The following is an 8,784-nucleotide window of genomic DNA, read 5'->3' as shown; positions in this document are numbered from 1 at the left end:
CACGGTGAGGGAGTCAACTAAGACTCCCCACTGCAAGCAGCTCAGCCAATCCTCCTCCCTCATCCTGTATTGTTAGAGAAATGTTTCTAGGTTACTCTTATTTCAAGTAATAGCATTTTAACTGCACATCTGATCATCTCCATCAGACCACATTATCTCCAAGCCACAGAAAATCATTCACTGACCGGAGCAGCTCCAGGACATAAAGGTGAATGATCAGGGAGTCCTGCAGCATTCCAGCCTGCAGGCACAAACCCCACATGTGCCCTGGTGATGTCCAGAAAATAAAATGCATGGAAATTTCTCACTGCTGGCACACGACATCTGCCCTCAAATTGCCCCAAAATCATGCTGGCAAAGCACTACTCAACCCTCTCACTATAAAAAAACCAAAAAGCTAAGAAGGCAAATTTAGGCACTTCCATTGAAAACCAGCAACCATCACTGCCAGTATCTGAGCAGGAATGCTCCTGACTTCGAAAACCACTGCGCAGATACTTTTCAAACATGAAACTCATATATGTATTCCAAATAGATGATATTGCAGTAGGATATTTCTTTTCAAAATTTCCACTTGCAACATTAGCACAAGAAAATTTATGTTTAGGCTTTAAAAAAATCATTTATCCTCCACTTTCTTAGTTTTGAACTTATTATTATTTTATAAATGGAGTTATGCTGTGTATTATAAACCGTTTGATTTCTGAAAACAAGACCTTTATGACCTCACTATTTCAGAGCAAACTTTAATGATCCCTTGAGAGGTGGGACCTGGGGCGCTCACTAACAGCTCTTTAAATACTGACAAGGATGTGCTATTAAGTAATGCAAAGGCTCTAACTTCACATTAGCTCAGAAAGCAAAGAAACCACACCAAAGACTTCCTTAAATATTTTATATATTCGTATTCTTTTGAATATTAAAATTCTTAAAAGAGGATTTTTTGAAAAAGACAACAGCTGTTTTAAATTTCCTCTCACCAAGAAAGCAATCTTTATCAAGAATAAAAACCCCTATGGAAATCGAAATGACAAGACGTTTCTAGCTAAGTGAACATCCAGATCTGAACACAAACCTAAATCCAATCAGATCTCACTCGAACGAGCTCAACAAAGTCCTGGGCAACCCTGGAAATTATCTCTTTTGTTCCAAATGTTGGCTGAGCTAAGATCATCAAACAAGGAAGGGAAAGAGAGAAGACGAAAGTCCACCTGGCAGCCTCCATCAGTTTTCTTACAGCCACAAGGTGCCTCAAGGGCGGCCCCGCTAACAAGCCCCCCATAAAGAAAGCCGGCATCCACACTGCCCCTGCCGTCCCCAAGTAGCCCCGATGCCCATATTCCAGCCTGTGAATGGTATTCTTATGATCCCCCAGTTGGTGGCACCCACCCCCTCATCCCTGCTACACACACAGAGCCACGGCAGCCTTCCCAAATCACAAATTTGATTACATCAACCCCACTTCGAATGCTTCAGAGGCTCCCTGTTAGAGTTCTAGCCCCACCCCAGACCCTGCTTGCCCAGCCTCACCTCAGTACACAGGTTCCCAGTGACCTCAGGGGTCCCCTGACATGCTCCTACCTCTCACTTGCCTCCAGGCTCATTTTGACTGTTTCCCAAGGAAGCCTTCCCTCCCTCCAACCTCCACAATTTGTTCCTCTCTTCCTAGAGCTTTCTAGTCTAAGTCAACTTCTGACAATGCTAAGCTCTCAAGAAGCAAATACATTTTGCTTATTATCGTGGCTACACCCTCTCTCCCCTATACTCACAGAAGTGCACGTGTTATGAATAAATGAATGACGGGTTGGATCTCAAAGGGACAGACATACCTGCTCTCGCCCATCCCGATCCTTCTGTCTGTAGAATATCAGAAGCAAAACCTGAAGTACCTTTCCTGAGGGTCACTTTCTGTTGACACCCTTCACTGCCTACTGTGTCAGTTCTAGTAAAACTCAACTTCTTCCAAAGCCCTACACCACGGACTGTCTCCAGTGTCCTCCCGAGCAGGGGCTTCCTCCACCCTGGACTGCACAGGGCACTCTCCCCGGGTCCCCACGCCAAAAGCCTCCAGACCTCTGCCCGGGCTGCACCTGCGACCTGAGCCACATTCTTGACTCCTTCTCCTGGCTGACTCTTACTCTGTCCTCACAACTGAATTTAGAGCCCATTTCTTCCAGGAAGTCCTCTCTGATAATGTCCTTAAGTCTTGTCTGGGCTCTATCTATAGCGGCAATATATGGAGACCAACTGGGTGCCTGCTCCTAATAAGACCACGAACCCTTGGGGGCCACGTGGGAAGGAGTGAGAGATTACAAGACGGGTGGGGGAATCAAAAAGCAAAAATCACAGCCCAAGTCCCAAATTCAAGGATACTTTCTCAGAAAAAAGTATAAACTATTTCACACGGGTCCAATTTGGCTACTATTTTTGTGGCTTGTGGACAGCAAGAACTTGGTGTTCTAGTCCAAAACCTAGGTTACATGCAAAGAAATGTATATATTCATATCCAAAGGAAACAAGAGCTGCTCAACAACAGTTTGCAGTTAGAACTGAAAGGAAATTTGATAAAGGCAATCTCTCTCTCTCTCTTCTTTCTTTTCTGGAATCATATAATTTTAGAAGTATTTGCGTGACTAACAGATGGCTACAGCCCGTGATTTTGCACAGGAGTGTTTGGGGCTTAGGAAGCCCAGATTAGATTCACTCTGTAAATGCAATCACACCAACACACTGATAGGTGCCGTTTTGGTGAAGCTGATGTTCCAAAGCAGGCAACCTTATTCTGTAAGAGAACTCTAAATAGAAAGCAAGAAATGCAATGTCCTATACTGAATTTCATTTGCTATATGGGTCATTAATTGATAGTATATCTTGACTAATGGAACCCAAAAATAAATTGTCAACGTCGGTTTTCTTCATCTGACCGTTTTATGCTAACTTTGGATATTAAACACTCACTCCATACGGAAAGCTCAGGTTTACGCTGCAGCACAGTTACATCCCGCGGAAGAAAGCTGACCAAGGGAGAACTGGAGAGTTTCCGTTCAGAAGCTGCAGAGTCTGGTTTTGCATCTGTACATCATTTGCAACCACGTCACCTTCAAAGGAGTTAGACGTTACCTCTGTGGGGCGAAAAGCACTGCGTGCTTCAGAATCATCAAAGAACGCTGAGCTTTGTGAAACAGTCCTGAGGCACTTAAATCATACTTTCTCTGAAAGGCTCCAAAACTGACCCACTTCACCATTCCAGGTATAACAGGGAAGTACTGGAAACAGTAGAGAGAACATGCCCTTGAAGTCTGACAAGGCCCTGCTTGAATCCTGCTACAGCATTTACTAGCCGCTAAACAGACCAATTCCTTAACCCCTCTGAGAAGGCTTCCCAATCTGCAAAAGGGGGCTGCCACTGCCCACCTGGGAGGCATGGATGTGAATGCAACACGCAAGTAGGGCGGCCGACTGGTACCTGACACGGGGCCTGGCTAGTTTCCCTCCGCTGCCCTTCTCCCCCTTTAAACTTGCACTGTTCCCCCGGTAACGATCAAGCCCCCGGAACAGACTGCCCGTATCTTCTGTGTATCCCTGGATACATGCCTTACCCTTAGGAGGCCAGAAAAACAACTGCCTCCTCCCAAGTCACTAACAATGTTCTTAAGAGTCTGGGTATATTTAACTCTATTTTTCAGGGAGACTACTCCAGAACTTTCCAAGCACCATTCTCCAGGTTGGCTCCCCTCCCTTTGCCCATCCCTTCTCACCTCAGATCCTCTGTCTGACTGCCTTCTGTTCATGGGAAAGAGAGTCCGGTAAGGTGGGGACTCCCTAGGCCTCCCTCCCTCCCTCACAGGTGACTGTGACTACATTCTCCCCACTCCCCACTCCAACTTCAGCTTCTGAGGACTCTACCCTCCCAGACCCTGCAGCCTCTGCACCTTCCCAAGACGCACATGTGGCCACGACCCTCCCTGCAGATTTCTTCCTGGTTGGCCCTGCCCACCCCCTGGCCCCTTAAGGATAAATAGCATTGCTCTGAAAATAGCAAATGCAGCTAACTGACACACCAAAGCTGCATGGTCTGGGCTTTCCTCCAACCCAGGCACAGCCCTGCCCCCCCTCAGCCTCAGTCTGCAGCCCTCGAGAAGATCTAATTCACATGCAAGGCTGTGAACACCAGCTAAGAATGACGACTCCCAACGTGTATCTCTAGTCCGGCTCCTTCACTTGAGCCCCAGGCTCATCGAACCGAGTGCCTCTTTGAAGTCCTAACTTGGATGAAAAATGGCATCTTAAAAATGCCTCATGTCCACCATTTACTCTGGAATTCGATTCCTGGCAGGTATCTCCCAGACTCCCCATTTTAGTAACAGCCCCAGCACCCACCTAGTTGTCTGAGGTCACATTCAATTTCCACTCTTCCCTCCCCCCGGCCCTGCCCTGCAATCAGTCCTGTTATTTATGACAATAAGTCCATCTCAAGTGTGGTTCTGCAGGGACCATGGTCGGAACCCCACAAGCTCACAGCATGGTGCACTGAATAACAGTCCTCCGTAGGGTGCTCCCCGGCGGGGGAGGCATCTCCTGCCACTGGCCACCTCAGAAGGCACTGGATTCTCACACAGGAGGCCCAGGATAAGGGACTCAAGGTTCTCCCGTGGTCTGAGCTTTGAAGGGCCCGAGGTCTGGGGGAGCTCCTAATTAGCAGACACACTTGAAAGTGAGCAGATGAGGATGTGGGAACCCAGGCAAGGCTGTTCTCACTCCAACTCCTGGGCTCATGGGAGCCACGGGAAAGGCCTGTGTCCAGGGTACAGCCCGGCCATCACAGATCCCAGCCTGCAATTGCCAACCCGGACAGCCTAGACTCCATCTACTTGCGTCACTTACTTCTGTTCTGTTCCCCACCCAGAATGTGATGGACTCATTCAGATATTCTGGCCTGTCTCAAGTGAGACAAATTCAGTGAAAAATGAAGTGTCCACATTTGGACCAGAGCATGAAAGGAGAAACAAGACCTCATGGTCAGCATGATGGTGGTGGCCACACCCTTCCACCGGGTGAGATGAACCATGGTGAGGGTGAGAATCCAAGGTCCTAGGTCGGCCAATTCATCTTCCTTCATGGTTGTCTGGGGTGTTGGAGACTGACTACCACAAACTAATGACACGGCCGTCAGTGGTGAACGTCAGCTGCAACAGAAACGGATTCAACTCTTTACTACCAACATGGGTTAAAAGTAAATCCCTGGGTAGGAAGGTCTACACGGCTGCTGAGGCAAACCACAGACCCAGCTCTGAATGCCCACTGGCTGAAGCAGAGAGGAAGCTATGGCCCTTTTAGCTGTCCCTGTGTCCAACAGATCCAGGTGAGCCAGCTACTTAGGAGAAGGCCATGTTGTCCTGATACTCAGAAAAACCAGCCTCGTAAAGGGAACAAAATAGTGGCATGGATTTTAGACCCAATTCGGCCCCTTTATGAAGGCAAAGTAAAGTAAATGGCACGGGGAAGTTGAATGCAAAAAAAAAAAAAAATTAAAGAACCAAACGGTGACTGCTTCCTCCAACAGCGTCCCCTGCAGATGCTCACCCCCGAGCCGGCCACTTCCTCACCAGTGACCACCGGCCAGGAAGCGCCGTCACGCACGTCACACAGCGACAGCCAGGAACCTCGTGCCGAGCACGTTTGTATAAAAGCAGGAATCGTGCAAGTTGCCACAGAATTTGACTTTACAAGTTTAAATACTCCATGAAAAGAATCCCTGAGCAGCCGCCTAAATCAATTCGCATCTTACTTCTTCAAAACAATGAAACAAATTTAATAAGGGCGCATTTGTCACCAAATAAAAAGAGGACCAAACAGGTTCCTCAAAGCAAGGAGTTTAACAGGTATCAAAAACCAGTGGGTAATGTGCAAACAAAGTAAATATTCCAAAAATTAAGACAATACAAAATGACGAGAATAATACATGGATCAAGACAGCTGTTAAGTTTTTGCTTTTTAAAATGATTGAGACAGCACGGATGGCAATCTGGCTATTTCCAATGCAGGATGTGCACAGCCCACATTTTCAGATGCAACAACATGCTCACTGGGCAGTACAAGTGAAAAAGGAATAAAGAAAAAGGAAAAGATGAAGACGAGAAAATTAGAAACACACAAGAACAAAAATGATTTTGACAGCATGTACAAGAATTTACGTGAGTGTGTGAGGCCAGGGACGCGGGGATGGTGAAACCCACCCTCACCTCTTGCTCCTGGGAAAGCAGGGGCCTGAGGGGAGCGGTGCTGCCGGACGACCCCAACGTGGTCAGCGCCCCTAACCCAAATTCCACCTACAAGCGTCTAGGCAGATTTTGAGCTACAAATTGTGGTCGCATTTCATTCTGGACCGTTTTACTCACTTCCACCAAGAGTAGCAGGAGAGAATTAAGCTCTGCTCCTTCACCAAAGCATTGTTTAAAAAACTAATGACTGTGGAATACTAAAAGCAACAATGTGGTAAAAGTGACTGGAGGAGAATGTGCTTGACCTGAGCTCACTGGCCGCGTTATCTCACTGATGTTCAGAAGCTGGATGAGCTCTTATGGTACCAGGACAGACAGACCCACAAGGAGGGAGATTTAATGCGCTGCTGTATTTTGATGCCGGGAGCCATGCCTGGTACATGAGGTTCTGGGTAATCAATGGTGACAGTGTCAAACACTATGGGCTAAGTACACATTCGGCTACTCCGCCAAGTCCCAAGGGCAGACTTCAAAAGACAAAAACAAGCTGGCATTCTTTGGTGGCTCTGCAGACTCAGAGACAAGCATTTGTTGAGTAAAAATGTCACCAGTGACTCCTATGACAAAAGAGGAGGCACTGGCTTGGGGTCTGGGGCAGGGCTCAAGGCTTCAACTGCTCACTCACCAGTCTGTCCAGGGGGAGAAGGTGGTCCCTGCTTACGTTGCACCGATGCACCTACCTTGACTAATGCCTGGGGCCTCAGCAGGTGTTGACAGGTGAGGTGAACAGAGCCAGACTCGGTGTAGCACGGTGCTGGAAGCTATGCCCTCAGCAGTGCCCAGGCTCCTAAACATACCAGCACATCCCCAAGAAGCAGAAGGGGAGTGCGGGCATGTAGATCACAGGGCCCTGTGAGGACAAGCACAGATCATGGCCACGACAAGCCTCTCCCCTTCCTTAAGCCATACAGGTATATCTGGGAGGAACAGAAAATTCATCCAGAGACCGCTAGGTGGGCTCTCGCAGGTGGGACTCGGGTCCACTTCTCTTCTCACTCACAGGGCTGGTCTAGATATTCTTTTTATCAATTCTCTAGCATCTTCTCCTCCAAATTACCAACAACCAGAAAGTAGGATCTGATCTTAGGTAAGTTCAAGAATCACAGAGCACTGCCTTCACGGCGGGCCCAGCAGCATGTGCCAGGTTCTCGGACCGTCACCTGTGGGACCACCATGAGCCCTCTCCAGACACAAGGACAGAGGCCATAGGACGGGGGGACACAGCTTCCCTTACTCTCCCCAGCAAAGGGGGACCACTTCTCGGCAAAGACATCTCACCCTCTTCTGCCCGAGGGACAGCACGATAGATACACCAGGAAACAGAGCAGAAGGTGGGGGGGTAGGCAGCCCAAAAGAGCTCGTCTGTACTTCCGAGGCAAAGTGGGGACTTTGACTTAATCACAGGGACAAACTGAGAATGAACATTTCCCTGCTCTGTCCCATACACCGTGATACGCCTTTCCCTGCATAAGAAGTTCATTCGGGAGTCCCTGGCGGTGTTTCTGATGTCCTAACTTGGCATGGTGGCTGTCGGGCAAGAAGAGAGGGCCTGAGCCGAACAGGTGCTGGGCCTGAGAGGCAGGAGACACCAGCTCCAGCCCCAGCTCAACCACTGCCCCATTCCGCCTCTCGGGGTTAAGCATCTCATCCAAAAGCAAAGGAATGAGACTGCCCAACAGAAATGAAATGAGAGCCATGTAAAGAAAGTTTCCCAGTTGCCACGTATAAAATAGTAAACAAAAAAACAAACCAACAAACAAAAAACAAATACTAGAGACTGATTTTAAGAACAGATCTTACTTAATCAACTGTATGTAAAATACTATCATTTTGACATGTAATCAATGTAGGAAGTAAAGAGATAGTTTATATACATTTGCTAGACAAGCCTCAGCGTCTGATGTGCATTTGACCTACAGCATATCTCAGCTCAGTCCAGCCTCCTCCCCAGTGCTCCTAGCATCAGTGGCTTTGGCTAATTAATTGGACAGCAACTCCAGGGTTCCCACCATGGTCCTGGCTGTAAAGCGGGAGTAAGTGTCCACACTAACCCTAAAAGGATCTCTCTGAAACAAAGGCGGATTCACTTTGAAATGTCTGTAAACCAGCGGGCTGCACCTCCCTCCCCCCTTGGCTACAAGACAGACTTCTTCCTTGCTGATCCCTTTCTGGATATAGGGAAGCAATCCGGCACAAAGCCAGGGTGGGCTGGCCTCCAGGTAAACTTACCTGCTGTCTGTGTCCAGTCCCATGAAGTCCTCCTTCTCAAACAGGATGCAGAGGAGGGGAATCTTGCCCCAAAATTCTTGTGGCCACCATCCAGCCACTTGGACTTGAGCAAGATGAAGACTGACTCAGTGAAGTCCTCAATCCTCTTCTCCACCACCCTGCAGTCCTCGTAGATTGAAGGACAAGTCGGTGAACGGCTGCTCGGCTACCTCCCCATGCAGCACAAAGACAAAGAGCTGAGAGTCATTAAGCGCGGTGCCATACAGCCCCTCTG

At 48.2% G+C, this 8,784-nt stretch overlaps 1 long non-coding RNA gene across 1 annotated transcript in view; it reads right to left on the bottom strand.

The window, feature by feature from the left end:
• LOC140695012 (uncharacterized) overlaps positions 1 to 8,553 on the bottom strand; it is a 12,367-nt gene extending 3,814 nt beyond the window's left edge. Inside the window, exon 1 of the long non-coding RNA XR_012070688.1 lies at positions 8,511 to 8,553. This is a non-coding gene — a long non-coding RNA (uncharacterized lncRNA). The remainder of the gene's footprint in view (positions 1 to 8,510) is intronic.
• Positions 8,554 to 8,784: the final 231 nt, after the last annotated feature.

The sequence above is a fragment of the Vicugna pacos genome, unplaced genomic scaffold (genome assembly GCF_048564905.1).
Source record: "Vicugna pacos unplaced genomic scaffold, VicPac4 scaffold_119, whole genome shotgun sequence".
Taxonomy (NCBI): Eukaryota; Metazoa; Chordata; class Mammalia; order Artiodactyla; family Camelidae; genus Vicugna; species Vicugna pacos.
The sequence above is the reverse complement of the archived record's forward strand: the minus strand, read 5'-3'. Positions and strand labels throughout refer to the sequence as shown.